General features: G+C 37.2%; 1 long non-coding RNA gene across 1 annotated transcript; it reads left to right on the top strand.

Moving 5' to 3' along the window:
• The first annotated feature begins 7,167 nt into the window (after positions 1 to 7,167).
• Positions 7,168 to 19,085, top strand: LOC145681661 (uncharacterized). The gene is made up of 3 exons (XR_014130852.1): positions 7,168 to 7,287; positions 15,206 to 15,344; positions 18,983 to 19,085. It is a non-coding gene; the product is annotated as an uncharacterized LOC145681661 (long non-coding RNA).
• Positions 19,086 to 19,452: the final 367 nt, after the last annotated feature.

The raw sequence follows: 19,452 nt of genomic DNA on the forward strand, positions 1-19,452 counted from the left end.
TTACCTTTAATTTCATGGTACATGAAAACATTGTAAAAGCCTCTTTAATTACAACTATTGTAAAGTGTGCACGATATAAGATTTTTTATTTCTTATAAGTGTTACTATTGATAAATTAGAGAGAATTTGATGACTCGTTTATGATTTGCCTAAGATTAAGGGCAAAATGGCCTCCGATATCCCAGTTGTAATTTTTGTTGCTTCTTTTCTATCACTATGATTCCAATGAAGCTTGAAAGCTTATGGTTTGTGTATTATGTTGTATTTAATGTAAGTTTAATTACTACTCTCAGAGGACGAGATTGTCAACTGATTGAGAAAAAGTAATCGGAAGAACGGAAATTTTGAGGATTTTTTAAAATCCTTCCCTTACTTCTCCCATGTGTACTAGGCTAGTAAGTGTCTGTAAGAGTAGTCCTTTGTTAATCGAATGAAGTAAAAATAACATGAATAGTGTAAATACAATATGAGTTATAATTATTAAAGTGAGAACCAGTTATCACTTAAAACAACGGTTTGGGGGACAGTTTCCAATATGACGGCCAAACTATTTACCGGATATTTTAGGATATGTTGTTATATACACATTTCCCAAAGAATGTACAAAATTTTAGCTTATGTTTTTCTGGGTTAATATATAAGAAAACTAATCGGAATAAAGGAAATTTTGGTGACTTTTAAAAAGAAATCCCTCTGTTACTTCCCACATGTGAAGTAAACTGGTAAGTGTGGTGCATGGTTTGTAAGCCTAATCCTTTGTTATTCGAATGAAATAAAAATAATATTAATAGTGCAGATAGAACGTGAGTTATAGCTATTATAGTGAAAACCAGTTATTACTTTTAAAAACAGGCTTTTTCGTCCATTTTCCAATATGGCAGCCAAACCCGTCACCAGATTTTTCAGGATTTTTAGTATGTTTTTATATACACCTTCTCGAAGGCATGTGCAAAATTTTAGCTTGTTATGATTTTTTTCGGGTGACTTTAGAATTGACAATTGCTAGCTCGCTGCGCGAATTGAGTTCCTCGGGCTACGTGAGAAACATTCTTATCGCTTCCACAGTTTCTTCTGACACACGCGATTTACCACCTGAGTTGTTTCACTACACTCCCCGTTGATAAAAATGGATCCTTCCACGCCTGGATACTGTTGCGTGATGGAGGATCCTTGTGGTAAACACGTCGAAAGTTTCGTTGAGCTTGAAAAAGACCTTTGTCTCTGCAAACCATCACCAAACCATCATCATTCGCCTTTTCGACTGCCGACGCAATTTCTGTTTATCCACGATACTAGCGCCGTCACCGGTAATTGTTCACGTATGAAAATTTGCTGAACATAAGTTTTTGAGTTTTGCATCAATATGAATGTTATTTTCTTCTGTATCTCTGTCCATATCAAAACTATATCCTTTTAAAAACCGTCAGTCCCATTCCGGACAACCTGCATATCTGTAATTCAACAAGGAAGTAACTGTGATAAACACTTTACTATTTTATATCATGAAGGTCAGGTTCACAAATTATAACAGAGAGGTGCTTCAGCGATTGACCGTAGAAATTCAAACTTCGATTAGTGATAATTTCACAGCCTTGTTTTATTAATGGTGTAAACTCAGTAAAGCCAGTAGAAAGGAGGGCATATATCATGGGTCAGAGTTGATGACAATGTGTTTTGGTGGGTGTTGGGTCACAGTTGGTCATGGTGGGTCGTGGGTCACGTTGTGTAATGGATCAGTGGGTGGTGGGTTAACTTTTCATTGACCCACGCCATCGGCTACAATAGATTGTCGAACATGTCGAACATATATGTCGTTAGCAAACATTTTGACAGCATAAATTTTATTTCCTTTCTACTATGTCTATCTCTTCATAAGTTGTAACCGTAGGCCTACTCCGATCATGAACCCAAGCGCACTGCTGAGCCCATGAATGCGCCGTATCAAATAAAATTGCAAGAGCGCCAAACTCAGAAGTACTATACAAGTACATATCCTGTGAGTTTAAGTGTAGTATTATAGTATTCGTTCTTGGTATTGCAATTTACACAATCAGCAAGTTTTTCAAACTATCTCACCAAGCAATAACAGATGACACTTCCAAGAAAAATGTAATACTGACTGCTGACATTTATTTATTTATTTATTTAATTTTATTATATTTATTTATTTTTTGTTTCGTGGCAATGTAGCGTTTAGAATTCAACACGATAAATTTTACACGACGACATGTAGTCTACTTTACTATCAATTCTTAGAATCTGTTGATACATTTTTTATTGAATTCTCTCAATAAATTGTTTATTCCGTGCAGATTTTCTTTATTCAAACTTACAGTAAAAAAGAGCAGTGACGACGCTAGCTATAATCTATTCGTGAGTCCAGCAATTTTAAGTATATCCAAAATAATAGCTTTATATTACTCGACGCATGGTACATCATGTCCCTGAGAGCAGTCGGGTAGGGCGCTTCAAACAATGCCCCCAGGGAGGGGGCACCAATTCCTTTGCGCCCGTTTAGAGTTGACACCAAAAGCAAGGACAATATTTTTTGCATCGCCGCGTGTACATTAGGATTAAAAGTAATTATTTATAAAACGTTTCAAACACTTTCTCACGGAAAGGCACTTTTAGCCTATCTATAATACATGTACTATTTCAATGCAAAGAAATAAGTGCATTTAACAATATTACTTATTTAATTGTTGCAGTATATCCATGACACACTGAATGTTTTGTTTATAAATTTTTCGGCATTATGACACAATGAATTTTGAAATAATTTTCATTTCGGCATTTTTCTTCCAGGAAATCTTTGCAAGGTCTTGTAACTAGGCGTAAATTTGAGGAAGAGTAAATTTTACGCTATAGAAGCAAATAACTTTTGTAATTTTAACAAATCATCTTGATATTTCATTTTTTAAACGTTAAGATCTTATATAATGCCCTTTATATCAAGTAGCAGATCTTTTTCAGCGCCTCAGCAAATCGCACCGCGAATATCTACTACCGAATCAGATTACCAGGGATCAAAATCTCCAGCACGGCCAGGTTCAGTACGAAACAAAACGTCACTTCCTGCCTCGACCAAGAAGTTGTCCTCGAAATCTGCTTCTTTTACAGACAACAGTGTCCTCGGTAAACAAAGTGCACTAATCCTCAAACAATCGTTCAGCTTGCATCAAGAGAAAAGAAAGAAGAATTCTGAGAAAACCAAAAAGGAAGCAAATTCTAAGTCTGATTATGCGATGGAGTACAAATATTTGATTTCGGTTCAGCATAAGATACAACAGCTCAAATTTAAACTGGAACAATATGTTAGAAGAGAAAGGTCGAATAAGTACTCAAAATTGTCCGATATGCTGCAAAACCTGGTTGATTGTTTGACCACAATGGAATCCATAATTAAAAGTAGGGTACATTCGTTCCTGCTTCTTGAATGCATTGGCAAAAACATTCCTCAAACAACCAGGAGCAAAACTAAAACAAAAATACCAGGTTTAAGTTTGGTAACTCTTGGGAGTAAGCTTGAAAAGTATCTGGAAGAAATGAGTGACGCGTTGAAGATGTATTTGAAAGAATCGTCTATGAATCTCGTCAGTTACTTGCACGATATCGACGGTAAACTTGCTAAATTGCTTCGTGATGCTAACGAATCTGTTGAAGAGATGATCAACTTAGTTTTAACAGAAATGTCATCCAGTCCATTACAGTTAAGGGAAATAATTTTAATGTGATAATTTAGCATCTTTGATTGTCTGTAACTTCATTTGTGAATGTTGTGTTCCTATTGTGGAAGTTCAACTTGTTTTAAGATTAAAACATTTGAAATTTATTTCTGCAATACTATGTATTTATTTTATATTTTTTTCTGTATTTATATGATTTCTCTTCCCACTTCGTACATACAATCCATACAGTATACTTTATACCAATATAAAATGCCACGTATCAAAAAGGTGAAACTAATTTAAGAGTACATGCATATCACTTGAAAGGTGCGTCTTAAGCGTTGTTGTCACGTTACATGAATCTTGTAGCTGTCATATAAAAACCCTTGTAACCCTACTATATTTCTCAATGTAAACATGGTCTTGAAAGGGACATACGGCATTTTTTCCACCTTGCAAGGAGTTGAACTATATGCAACTTTCTGGGACGTCTTACTTGCTACCTGCTATTGCCCTCCCGCTGACATAAAGGAAAAACCAGTTTCGCCGCTTCCGAAACAACGGATTATTTTGGACAGGGAGGGGAAGTGCGCCAAAATACACGTTTTTAACGAGGAGGTTCACTATCTGTACACCAGAGTGGAGGGCTGCATGGGTGTAGATAACTTTCTTGTTTTCAGGAAGTTCTAACATGCAAACAGTAAATAGAAAGATCGGGTTGCAAGCTTTTTATGACAGCTACAAGATTCGTGTAAAATGGAAACGTGGTCTTAGAGTTTTTGATGCTATACACTAGATTTTTTCAAATATAACAATAGCCAAATAATCGAACGTAATAATTGCTTCAAAAATTCTCTGATTTGAGATCAAAACGGTTTTTTGAGTCAAAAAGCTGGAACTGCAAAGGATTAACTCCATAACTGGGGCGCAGTATGCATTTAGATGCCATTTTGAGATTAACCCTTTCTGGAACCTAGGTTTTCGGGGTATTTTTAGACTTTCAGTCAAGCAGCTACTGCATCGTCACTATTTATCCTATTATCATGGCTCATACTCATTCTCTTTAGAATGAAGCAGGCTTTCAAATCGTGCCACTTGCACGCCCATACCATGTACCAGGAGAGGTAAAAGTGATGTCAAAGGGAAAATTTCGGGGGGAATCTTTTGTTACACTTTGGGCCCCTCTTGAACGGCCCTGTGTGAACGTAGAAATCTCGGAAATATCTGGTAAATACTACTCGGTAGACTGAATGTGTGTGCAAAATTTCAAGTTTCTATCTTGAATAGTAAGGGCGGGAGAAATTTTATCAAGAATCCCCACGATGCCCCAAATTGCCGCAAAAGACCCTGATCTCAGGTAAAAAATTTCCTAAGACATCTCTATTTACCCTAGGACTATAATCCGCCAATCATTCTCTTCAGAATAGAACTTCCTTTCAGGCGATACCATTTATATGTCTCCATCACGTATCTATGGCGGCAAAATCCTTAAGAAAGGGATTTTTGGTCAAAATATCCCTTTTTTAAAATTGTTGCCCTCTGGATCCCCCTGTTTTAACGCAGAGATCTGAGAAAAATCTGTTAAATACTACTCGGTCGACTGAATGTTTGTGCACAATTTCAATCTTCTAGGTGCAAAAGTAAGCCCGCCAAATATATATATATATATATACCGACCATGTCCCATATTCCCGTATACAGAAGGATATTTTGTAAAAATTATCTGACACATTATTAATTACTCTAGGACTATAATCCGCCCATCATTCTCTTCAGAATAGAACTGCCTTTCACACGGTAGGACTCACGTGTCTCCATCATGTATCTGAGGCGGAAAAATCCCGAAGAAATGAAGAGATCTGAAAAATCTGATAAATACTACTCGGCGGACTGAATGTTTGTGCAAAATTTTAATCTTCTACGTCCAAAAATAAGCCCCCCCAAAATAATTAACATAAACTTAATAAAAGAAAATATATTGTTTAAAATTATGACGTCATCACCTCCTATGTCTCGACGCAGAAAAGTGTGAAACCATACACTGAGAAAAATCCATTATCCGGACAGCGGTATATTGTACAAATACAAGGATTCGTTATGTTTACTAAGGAAATCTGTACGGAGCGTACTTTATCCATATGCTACACAGCTACTGCCTTTAACGCGCTTGGATGTTATATCATGTCGCTGCAGGATGTCTGATATCTAACAATCTTCCGTATTTTATATACGTATACGTATGTTAAATACTTCAGCTATATGTTATATACGTCCATCTGTGTGTGAGGTCCTGACAGCCTATAGACACCTCTTTCTTCCACCATAGATGACGTCATGAAACAACTGTCGTATGCTTGCGAGCTGGTTTATAAACGAGGTTGTTTACAAACGGAAAAGAATAGCGGAAGGAAAGAAAAGCCTGGGTAAGTGCAATAGTAAATTATCACTTTAGTTAAATATTCCATTAATTATATATTCCTTTAGTATAACTTGCTTTAATATAGTACTAAACAAGTAATGTGATTTATGACCACAATTCTTACTATTGTAACTCGTTAATGGTTGAGGAGAAAGAAATGGGTTAATCTGAATTTTGAGAAATCTTTGAATATTAATGTTCTGTAACTTTTTACATTTCAAGGTACGCAAAATGAATGTTATGTGTTTATTCTTTCCTTTTTATATGTGACGGTTTATTACTTGATGGAGATTTACTACAGGACTGCTTAACATAATTGCTAAGAAACCGTTTTCAGCGCGAACATTTTCTTGTGTAGTGAAGATTTAGGATTTAGATTTCTGGGCTTTCGGCATCAATGACCTTGTTAGCCCGTCACATGTGAGTTATGACGTCCCTCGGTGAGCACACTATCCGGGGAAAGGGAAGGAAGCAAACGGCCTGGGACCTATATGTTGGGTACTACCCGGCATTTGCCTGGTATGAAATGAGGAAAACCCAAGAAAGCCTCATTCAGGATGTCTGGACTTAAAAGCTTTTGATACTTTTTCGACCGAGTGCCCCTACCGGAATCGAACCTGGGTCCGCTCGTACCGAAGGCGAGAGCGTTAGCAACTACGCTACGCGGAGCCACTTGTGTCTAGGAAACCTATTTTTACTAGGATATTTGCAACAAAATTTATTTCCTTTCTTTCTTTATTTTTCTTTTTCTTTTTGTTTTTTAACAATAAAACAAAACATATTTTACAGCCTCACTGAAATTTAAAAACAGCAGTCTGGGAGAGCTCACGTTTAAGATTCTTTTTGTTTTGTTTTGTTTTGCTTGTTATGTTCTCTAGTTAACTAATGTTTGAGTTCCTGAGAATTACATTATTATTATTATTGTTTCATAATTTTCGAACCAAAAATTAGATGTTTTTCTTTTTTTCCTTGTGTTGACGTCATTGTGGCAAGTTGGGGTGTTTGTATCGTACCTTGGCATTAATTTGGTTACTAGCACATAGTTTCAAGGTCATAAGTTGTAGGCCGCTTGAAACAGCTATTACACAGTTGAGTGTCAGGCGTTAGAGTTGCAGCTTTCGTTACAGCGTCTAAATTGCAGTATTGGATTGCGTCCAGCTTCTATGGCTGGTAAAAAAGTTATATCGCTTTCGTAATATGGTAAGAAATACAATGTAACAGTTAGGTATAGTATATATGACTAGTTTAATTAGTCGGAAATTACTCTGTTTCCTTGTCTTATTCTTTCGATTATGTTTAAGTACTGTGTCTTCATAGTATTGTTTCACTATTTCTAGAAGGAATTAAGTATTAACGAAGTAAAGAATAAGCAGAAGCCCACTTTGACGTTTACTATTTCTCACACTTCATTGAGAATGTTTTGATCCCCAATTGCGCAAACTTCTAATATGTATGTGTGTTTCTTTTTGTTGTTGTTGTTGTTGTTCTAGTATGTATGTGTGTTTCTTTTTGTTGTTGTTGTTGTTGCTTACACTGCTATAGATATGAGCTCCTTCATGGCTAAGCGGTTAGCGTACGCGCCTTTGGTGTGGGAAACCCGCGTTCGATTCCCGGCGGGAGTGGTTCGGAGTCCATGTTAATCAGTAAGTCCACGTCTCATACAGCCTCGTTGCAGAAAAGGATATTAAAATCAACTCAGCACTGCTTTACAGATGGAGTTGTTTGATTCAGGGTTCGAATGAAGCTTTTTACGGGAAGCAGGCACGTAGCCAAGGGGTGGGTCCAGACCCCCCCCCTTCGGATCCAGAAATGAAAAATATTAAGGAAAGATGAAACAGAAAGAAACAGATGAATCAGCCTCAAAAATATAAAGCTACAATAAGCGTTTTGGTTACTCTTTCTTACGAGGAGCTTTGTGTGGAGGAAACGGGAGGGGGGGGGGGCGGATCAAGTTGAAATTGGATATTATTATAACGGAACATTCCGAATTCCATCTAGCTCCATGTTAACCGTATGCAGCGGCGCAAATCTGTCTTCAACATTGGGAGGGACGGGTAAGACAGTTCTCATAATTTTTTTAAGGATGTTCAAATTATGAAGTTGAAAAACAATGCTGCGGAGGATCAGGGGAGCAGAGTTGTCTTCAAAATTGTGAGGTGGGCAGATTTAAGGCTTATTCTGGGGTGGGGACATCAATTTCATCTTACTTTCCTTTGTGGCAATCGGACACAAATCATCACATTTCTCTCCAAAAAACGCATTTCAAATCGGATTATTGAGGGGAAAGTCCCCCCCCCAGTTCTAAGATTGGAGGGGACATGTCCTCATCCCCCCGGGACTTGCGCCAGTAACCCTATGGACTACAAATGACGATCGATAAACCGGTTCTTTCAGATAGCCTGTCAGAACTTAAGCAATGCCCAGAATTACCAATAATATGAACCATTTTGAATTTCGCGGCAACACTAATCCATTTTATAGGATGTCTTTACTCCAGAAAGAGATCTCGTTGCTATCCTTGACGGCATTGAACTAAGATAAGAGAAATAGAAAGAAGACGAGAAGAACCGAGTTCGAATGACCTTGGAAGACTATGTCTTTGTCAATACTTTTTTCTATTCTTTTACGCAAGATTTCTTCATAATTCTTTAATTAAAATACTTACTAACATATCCTCATTTTATTGTCCTAACAAATCAATATGGATATGTTGTCAGTAAAATAGTTTAGATTGATCGAACCCCTGGTGTGATAACCACAGTATTTCGTCACAGACCTCCCGTATTGCGAAATCGTGGCTACGTGCCTGCGGGGAGGGGGCGACTTTTCAGATATACAATCCAAGCCTTTTATTTCTCAGTGATGCAAGATATAATATATAGTATATAATATGTAAAATATGAAATGAGGGAACATATTTTCCCGGCAAGGGAGAAATTCTTTGGCGAGTTGGGGAAATTACTTGACGAGAGGGAAAATCTTCATCCTCCCGTTGATTCAAATCTTGATCGAAGATCATGCGAGTAGGATTCCATATTATGCTGTAGGTGTAGGTAGTACACAGTCTTGGCGCTGAATAGGACGCTAAGCTTCAAGCCAACCACATGTCTGTAATAACCTATTGCGATTGAATGGTAATGTAACGTAATGTACGATATGTGCATTTTCTAGATGCCATAAAATTATAATTTTAATTGAACATTCCACGATTATATACTTCAGGTTAAAGGAGTTTGATGATTAATTGAAGTGAATAATCGAGGCAGTGATTCTCAATCTTCTTGACTTACGACACACTTTAGTAAACCCCAATGACATCGATATATTTGTTTAGATTTTGGATTGCTTTCCAACAAGTCGAGCCGCGCCAAAGCTGTAGGCTTACTAAGTTAAGTGAACTGATCCTAACCTAAATCCATTGTTTTCGGGGGCGCAGAAATGGACAGTGACACTTCCGATACTATTTAAATCAAAATTCAGCCAAGCAACTTGGGGAGGGAAAGAGGGGAGACGGATCTTACAAATGATCGAAAATAACCGATATGAGAGAGCGTTTCGTAATAGTAAAAAAAGTGACTGACTAACGTAACATACATGTATTACTGGTTTTCTTATTTTCACCCAACGAAGCAGGTAATTAACGCTAGTACTAGGTATGTGTAGACTAAATGAGGTGATTTGCTTCGTGACCCTTCGAACAATGTACGAAGCGGATGCAAGCAGTTAGTACATGGAGTTAGCTTACCTAAATTTAGATTTCGCTTTCCGAAATCTTAATGGATGTATTAAGTGATTTCGTTACTTACACTCTTAATCTCTAAATACAAGGATTCAAAACACATTTTCGATTCCAAACTATGACTCTGCTAGACAAAGAAAGCATAGTCCAGTGTATGTTTTACTTCATTTTCATATACGTGCTCGTAGGTTTTCTCGGGGACTTGGTTTCCTCCCACTTTCTCATTTCACCAAATATTCCATAATCATTAACTTGCTTTAATCACCGACTCCCTTAGCCTAACAGCATAATAGTGGGACATTAAACTCAAAGACTTTATTTTTATTTTCAAGTAATTACTTTTCTCTCCCTTATTTATTTTTAATTTAATTTCTCTTTCAATTTCCCTCTTTTAGGAGCATCAACATAATTTACAATTCTTTCTCATTATAATAACACTATTAAAAGTCCCATATGCAGCTCACCACGTTGGAACCCAGCGGAAACAGATGAACAACGAATATTGTCGAAAATATGCATTGCTTACAGCGGCGTAGCGAGCATTACAAGATTGGGAGGGGGATGAAACTTGAAATTGCCAAGTCTTGATTTTTATCTTTAAAAAATGTCAAGTCTTGATAAAAAAAAAATGCCAAGTGTTTCGAAAATCTTACAAACCCTATGAAAAACTATTACAGCAACCTTATTTTCATATTCGTTCCATTCCATGCCCCCCGTCTGAGACACGAATAAGATCAGCCCTTGTTCCGCTCTCGAGTCCAATTTAACATCTAACCTCAGGATCATTATCATCACCCACGAAGCACAACTGTTAATTTGATAACTCATGGCTATGTTAGGTAACCTCCGCCAGCTAATCTTCACGAGAACCTTTAAAGTTACAATCAGTTGTAGAAATGCATTTAAAAACGTAGAATAAGGTAGGTTATATTTACTGTTTGTGATGTAGAAGTGCCTAATTTACATATTAAACATTCAATTGAGGGGTTCAGTGAGAGACCAGGCTAACTTACATCCAGGTCAAGATTGAGATTTTGACGGAACAGCATACTAATGTCATTAATTGACCTTTGCCTCAACCACTTGTCTGTGTGGCTTGTCCTGAGACAGGGGCGGATCCAGGGAGGGTCTATCTCCCCCAAGAAGAGGAAACTTTGTGTATTTTAATATAAAATAAAACCCACCCAGAGTTGAATCTCTTAAAAGTAGCTCTATCTTGTAAGTAGTGGCATTACAACCCACCGCCCCCCAGTAGTCCATCCTGGATCCACCCCTGTTGTATACTAAACCAAACTATGAATATCAGTCGTATCCTTTGAAACGTGCTGTTTTCATTTGTTTCCTTTTCTTTCAGAAAGTTAAAATTGTCAGTTAGCCTAGTCTCTCGCTAAACTGTCAATTGTGACAAAACACACCAATAATTGTTGATGCCAACTAAAACATACATATCCAAAGCCTACAAAATATATCACATTATTTAAGTTTTTTTCTTTCTTTTTTTTTTTCAAAATTGCTTGCAATGTTTTTCTTCGTGCCAAGCATCCGAATGTCATCTTGAATTCTGACCTCATTTCACTACAATTCTTTGAAGTGTAAGACTGCGCAGCTTTTTTTTCCCCTCTCTCTCGCTCTCTTCAGTTCTTCAGTCTCCCCCACTTTGATTTCATGATTTCGCACTCTGATGAAAAGTATTAAACACCAAAATGGAAAAGTACTAATATATAACCTCTCTTTTAGTAGCCCCTCCAACCACACGCCCGGGGCACGTGCCTTGCTTGCTCGCCCATAGCTCTGTGAGCTATATAAGTAAAATACAATGCGCGCGCATATGTAAACTTGGTGCCAGCTTTGATTCTCGCTGAGAGAGTATACATATAATGTTGGTTCGAATTCCATCAAAACCATAGGCTCATTTTTGTGTAACCTTGGTACTGAAGAAGACAGTAGACTTCAACAAATATTCCTGTCGGGCCTCGATGGCTCAGTGGTAGAGCGTTCACCTCTGGTGTTTGGGGTCTTTGGTTTGATCCCAGCTCGCGCCAAGTAAACTTTGTGGTGGACAAACACCGTGTGAGTGGGTTTTCTCGGGGTTCTCCCGTTTCCTCCCACTTTCTTCATTCCACCATTTCATTCATTATATCATCATCAGCGTCTCCTTTAGCCTAGCCGGTATACCCGTCATTATTGATACAACTATTATGTACAGGATGCATCAGAAGTCCCTTGTCATCCTTTCTGAAAACTACAGGGATGTAGTTACATTGATTGCGAGATAAGAGATACACATTAGGCCCAGAGGGATACTTTCGGATTACATCACGCGGACGGTCGCCATCTTAGATTCGAAATTGTAATACGGACGATAAGTGGGTAGTGTGATACATGGCCATGCACTAAAATGTTCTGAGGATGTCAAATATGCAATCAGATATCATGTAACTTATTCTGGTGAAATGTTATTGGCAGTGAACCAAGTGAGACTATATGTAGTGGTATGTCATACCCTTCTTTTTTTTTTCCAGTGATAGAGACATACCGTTTCTGGTTTTTTAGTGATCAAGATAAACCTTCACGGAAGAATAAATGCTAAATACCATTAATAAATCCCTTTTTTTATACGTATTGACGAATAGCTTTGCACATAAAAAGATTTTATTTCTTATGTAGATTCTAAGTTGACAATACTGACATTTTTACCTTTTTCTACCTTTTGTTTGTAAAATGAGGTGTTTTCAAAGAAGTTCATCTTGTTTATATTTTGATGTGCCGTATTGAATTGTTTCTTTCGCATGTATGTATGTGTCGTCTTGTCTGAATTCTTATAAGCGTCGTATTTTGAGCATGGGCGGATTTAGGGGATTGCTGTGGGGGCAGATCTTACGGGAGTTTGAAATACCCCTCATTCGAGTGTGTGGTCCAGGAGTTTTCCCGCTGGAAATTGTTAATATTGAAAGTCGGTTTTTGAGCACTTTCGTGTATAATTCTCTGATACAAGGTAAGGGCTATTTTTATTTATTTTTTTCCAGAAAGTTGCTCACGATGGATGGATCAGTCTCTCCGTTTTTTCTCCGTAACTAAAAGAAGCTTTCCAGTGGTTTTCAGACATTATGTAAATAGAAATGCAATCTTGTAGGCTTCACACCTCACTGCATTTGAACATTTAGATAGCCGATATGTCGAGTCAAAATCGTAATAAAACACACCGCCTCTGATTTTTCCCACTTCGAACACATTTCCCTGTTATAGTCAGGGGTAAAAGCGAGGGGGAACGCGGGGGGACGCAGTTCCCCACCTCGAAAAATATGTAGGACGTCCCCCAGATCCTAAAATGGTACAATGGGCAGAGATAGGCAGGAGGAACGGCGTGGAGTGATGCCGCTACCTACCGTCCCCCCACCTTTTCAGGTCCACTTTTACCCCTGGTTATAGTATATGTTCTACATGTTCCTACTGAGCAATAAACATTTGCAGAAGCTTCTTCCAATTGCTGTGGACACAAAGTAGGATATAGGGTCAAATTTGTGCACAGACGATGGCGATACTTTGTTCTAGATGATAAAAATTATGAATATTTACTGCACAAACCATAGCCTTAACTTTTCCACTTAGCTAGAAATTGAACAGCGTTAGGTCCGGTGATCGAGCAGCCATTCAACTGCCTCTCGTCGATCAACCCATGTTCTAGAAAATTGTTCAAGTAGTGACGCAATACGAATCCATAATGAAGAAAGCGCCATGGTGTTGAAAAAACTGCGAGAATGTACCATCCTCGGGCATCGCAGCTCGCAATATCTATCCCTGTACGAGCGTGAGGTATTATTCCGCAGTTAATTTTATGGAATGAAAAAGTGACTGATTAGACGTATTCCTCATTTGTCTGCCAACAACATAATTAATTTTCTTTGCGCTGGTCATGTTGGAGGGGTCTTGCACGCGGGGTTGTCAGGTGACCAATTGTGCATGTTCTGCCTATTAACCTTCCCATTTACGTAGAGGTCAGCTTCATCTGAAAAGAGTATTTGCATAAAAATGTTAACCATAATTACTCACTGCACTTGGCGATCAACATCGTTCTCGTGGAGATGTTGCTTCATTTGCACCTTGTACGGATGCACTTATACACGCGCAGACCCTATGACTCAACCCACATTGCATTAATAAATGACGTGTGCTCCTCTGGGGCCACATCCAGAAAGAAGTCAGCACTGCCGTAGGCGTTGCTTCATCTGTAGCTCTCTACGATCGTCCGCTACGACGTATGTTCACGAATGTGCCCGTCTCCTCAAATTTAGTTAATTACTGTGACACTGCAACATGTAACACAGTCACATTGTGGATGATTCTGTTTGCAATCGGTAACCACTGTACAGGCACTCCTCCCGCTCCACAGTTTGAATATTTCGATGCATTCCTCACGTGCTAACGGTATGGTTCTACATCTAGAAGAAAGAGGTAAATACAACGTTCAATTGGCAATAACTTTTCACCAAATTAAGCTCCATGGAATCTGATTGCATATTTGACATACTGAGAAAATTCTAGCCTGTGGCCATATATATATCACATTACCCACCAGTTTATAACAAACAAATTTAATCCAAAATGGCGGCCGTCTGTGAGAGTATTTCCAAACGGCCTAATGTGTATCACCCATCTCACATTCAATTAAACTACACCCGTGTAGAATTTAGAAAGGAACTTCGTATGATGTATACAGGGTGTTTCGAAAGTCCTCTGACGTTACAACAAAACGTAAGAGGAAAAACCATTTCTAAATATGTTGTTTTCATTCTAAAGTGAACACTTTTTAAATCGGAGGAGCCGTTTGGGCTGTACTCTTTATGCGCCCAATGTGGAATGAAAATGCAATGTTACCATTTACCTGGACCCACAACATATGTGAATGAAGTTACTGTTTGAAATGGGGGCTAGCCATCGACATGTTAGCGTAAAAATCAGTAACTTCATTCACTTATGTTGTGGGTCCAGGTAAATGGCAACGTTGCATTTTCATTTAACATTGGACGCATAAAGAGTGTACAGCCAAACGGCTCATCCGATTTTGAAAATTCCTTCAACTTACATTGGAAACATCATATTTGGAGACGGTTTCCCAATTACATTTTGTTGTAACTCTGATAATAATCGAGTTACTTAATGTCAGGGGACTTTTGAGACACCCTATATATCTTATGGAATATATGTTTGATGTCCCTATAACTGTAGTATAATTTAGTTTGTTTAAATTTACAAGTTATTACAAGTAGATTCTGACTTACATGCGTAAGAGTTTGTATGTAACTAACTAATGAATTCTATTTCATGAAATTTACATTGAAATATTTAACACAAAATCTTTTATATTCATGCTTAACTTAGTGACTTGGCTTTGGACTGCAACTGATTATTGTACCCCATTATTGCTTGAGAAGAAAACCGATGTCCGAATCTTCATTTGGAGAAACCAAAGAACTATTGGAATGCTGAGGATTGCAATCATTAATTTCTACACTTCAAGGTGCGTAAATTATATCTAGGTATATTCTGTGTTTATTGTTATAATTACTATTACTCTAATTTTAGAGGGATCAAGATGGCTGCCAGATAGATAAATATTTGAGCGTCAGGCCCTTATTTCTTTTCAATTTTATATTTAATCAATGTCTATTTCCCCCCCCCCCCTCATTATTCCACCAAATCGTATTCCAAGATCATCAATTTTCAATACTCATTTGTGACTGTCAGCATACATAGCATAACCGTAGGAAGTAAAACAAAGATTTATTTTTATTTTTCGTTTTCATGTCTTTTCTCCATAGCTGTGAAAAATAACGACTTCAACATCATAAATTTGTATGCTACTTGCCTGCTTTCGAGCACAGTAATCAACTATTTGGACATTACGAAGCAAAGCAGGTCTACGTTGCAGTTAGCATACTTTTGAAAGGATGTGACATAATGATATTGGTGTTGCGATGTTCAGCCTAAACAGTGCAAGTAAATAAATCTGTAACAATTGTATTGGTGTTTAGCTTACATGTCCTCCAGACGGGCCAATTTTTTTTTTTTTTTTTTTTTTTTACATCTTGTTACTTCTACTCTATATGAGGGGTCGCGGTAGCTCAGTGGTGGAGCGTTCACCTCTGGTGCTTGGGGTCCTGGGTTCGATCCCAATCCCCGCCAAGTGAACTTTGTGGTGGACAAACACCGTGTGCGTGGGTTTTCTCGGGGTTGTCCCGTTTCCTCCCACTTTCTTCATTCCACCATTTCATTCATTACTCATCATCACCGTCTCCTTTAGCCTAACCGGCATAATCGTGGGACGTAAAACTCAAAGATTTCATTTCATTTCTACTCTATATGAAGTATATTCTGAGGTTGTGTTTTTGGGGACGTGGTAGCTCAGTGATGGAGCGTTCATCTCTCCTGCGTGGAGTTCCTGGATCGATCCCAGCACGTGCCAAATGGGCTTTGTGTTGGACAAACACTGTGTGTGGTTTTCTCGGGGTTTTCCCGTTTTCTCTCACAGTTTTCCTTCTACTATTTCATTCATTCTCATGATTATAGTCTCCTTTAGCATACCCGGCAAAATCGTGGAACGTAAAACTCAAAGATTTCATTTCATATAAACTTTGGTGCAAAGTAACCCCATAGATGAAGATATTTTGCACCACATACAAAAAAGTATGTTCAATATACTAACATAATGTTTGTCTGCAATGTTTTCTCTCATGTATTTATACATTTCACTTTTTACACAAAACTGCATGTGTAACGAATTTTTGTTACGAAATTCGAGACGAGACATAGCTCTTCCAATAGAAACAGATACAGTTTTCGAGACGAGACAACTTTCGCGACACCTTTGCGAGAGGTGACAGTCTCAAATCATTTCTCGTGCGTACCCCTAGCCCATATCGTGCGTTATCAAAAAGCATGTTAATGAGAAATAACAACATGTAAATACAATATAGGTAGTTAAAAACATTTTTGTTTTCATTCTTCACTAATGCATTATTATTAACCTCAGTATTTTATTGTCCATTCTTAATCTTAAGGTGATATATAATTAAGTTTTGAATTCGGTTAACTTATTTTGTTTCTCAAATTGTATTAAAAATGTATGTACAAACATGTTTATTTTCATTCTTGAGTGCTTAAAGTCACTATAGTTATTAAACATAGTAATTAATATTGTACTCTTAACGTTAAAATAATATACAGTTAACTTTTGAATTCAGTTAACATTTTTCTTACTGAAATTGCTTTAAAAAGTATGTAAAAACTTTTTTATTTTCTTTCTTGAGTGCCAAAAGTGATGCACAGTTATTAAGATTAGTACTTTATACTCTATTCTTAATTTTAAACTGATAAACAGTGCGTTTCTGAATAAATTATGTCAAGTTATTTGAGTGACGAACACTGGTACAAAACCCTAACTACCACTGGAACATTTCGATTTTGAGATGACTACTACCGGTGCAATACAAGGGATTTTAAAATATTGTTTTTCCTTCAACGGCTATTCGATTTTGAATTCTGACTACATGGTCATATATAGGAAGGATCAGTGTCTCTTTCCAACTATGGTACAGCTCCGACCGATTCACGGTGCTCACAGAAGAGACAAAAGAGTATGTTTTCAACCTTAAAGTAACGACCACTGGTGTTTTTACCCTGGTATGCAAAAGTAAGTGGGTACCCCAATGGGGTAGAGGGGTACTATGCGGTACCTAATTTCTGCACTTTAGATATATGGAAATACATGTGTCTAAAATGTAAAGAACTGATATTTGTTTACCGAAAACTGCAACTCGGTAAGCCTTACGGATACCGAGACATGGAAAAATAAAGAGCGACACGATATGTATGTGGGGCTTGCATACTTGAAGGTACAATTTGGAAAATGAATTCAAATATGACTAACGGCTATCAAGATATTGTCAAATAAAGAGAGGACCAATACAGGTATGGGATTTTCGTATTAGATGATAAAATTTCCGAAACCGGTCATAGAAAGTTAATAAACACCAGTAGCAATTCCATCTTCAAGTAATTAGATATTTCCATGGGGTGTTAGAACATCTTACAGTCTACCAAGATTAAATTTTAAAAGCTTTTGAAAATATAACTTTACATTTGTAAAGAGTATTAGAAATATGTATTTACCTAAAACTTGCAGCTAGTACATCTAACATATAGAGAAACACCGTGAAATAAAAGAGTATGAGATGTTGAAACTTCGGAAAAATTATTGGTCCCAACAAAATTAAAATAAGATGGTATTTCTATGGGTTAAGTAAGTACCTCAGTACAATTTCGATGGAAAGATTAGTTCTAGGTTTTCTTCAGGCAGTTCCAAAGGTTCATCGAGCTGTGTAAAAGAGTGAAAATTCCCTGTGAATATCTAATATAGTAACCAAAATATAACGAGTCATTTATTTTATGACGTAAAAATAGAGATCTTTAAGGATTTGTACTTCTGGGTCTTTGCTATAAGAAAGAAATTCAAAAACCTACTGTGTTCCTATTTATTTCACCATATTTCGGTAACTGTTAAACATACCGACTTGCGGTTTCGGTAAACACACACCTGTAACGTTCTTTATAAGTTTATTAAGATATATTTTAGAATGTTTAGAAATGGGAGGTCTGCGAATGCCATAGTACCCGAAAACCCCCATAAGGACGTGTGTGTAGTGTATTGAATTGAAACTACTTTTGAGGTTGTTGATAGCCCTCAGTAATTACGTTTTCGAAACTGCACAATCTAGTACGCAAAACTCACACTTCTATGGTGTTGTCCTTTATTTTCCCATACCTCGGTATCCATAAGGCTTACCGAGTTGCGGTTTTCTGTACTAAACAGATATCAGTTCTTTACATTTTAGAGACATATATTTCCACATATCTAAAAATGCAGACATATTAGGTACCCCATGGTACCTCGAACGCCAGTGGGTACCCACTTACTTTTGCATAGTAATACATTTCGAGTTGTTCAGCATCAACAAACACTTTTTTTTTTAATTCATCATTTTTCTACCAGAAACCCAAAAGTCCATACCTGACCGAACAGATTTTGTCCATTTAATCTAAAAAATGTTAAATATTTTAAAATGTAACATTTTAAATATTTTTGGATTTTTGTTTCAGGTATTTCATGTATCAAAACAAAACCAGGATTCTGCATGAAAGACAGCGAAAAGAAGCAGTGTAATTTGTGGCTAAAAGCACGTCCTTTCTGAAGACAGACCCGATTGTATTTACATTCTTTTGTACAAATATGTAACCTTAATAAATATACTGCTCCGCAAATTATTTCTTTCTTCCATAAATTAGAATAAATGTATGTCTGTTTAAAGAAAATGTTTGTTAGTTAAAGGTCTTTTCAACTCTTTTTCTCTGTAAATAAGGACATTATACCTTGCAACATTTTTTTTATCATTGTGCAATTCCGATTGGATAAAGTAAATCTTCACGAAGCACTATTATTTCAGTCATACATTAATAACTAATGTATTGTTCTGTGAATAAGGCAATGGTATAGTGAATATGTTTTAACATAAAATCTGTAACTCAGCTTTTCAGTAGTCAACTTTATTGAGAATCCGAAGAAAGAAAGA

The sequence above is a fragment of the Thermobia domestica genome, chromosome 3 (assembly GCF_964235325.1).
Source record: "Thermobia domestica chromosome 3, izTheDome1.hap1.1, whole genome shotgun sequence".
Lineage (NCBI taxonomy): Eukaryota > Metazoa > Arthropoda > Insecta > Zygentoma > Lepismatidae > Thermobia > Thermobia domestica.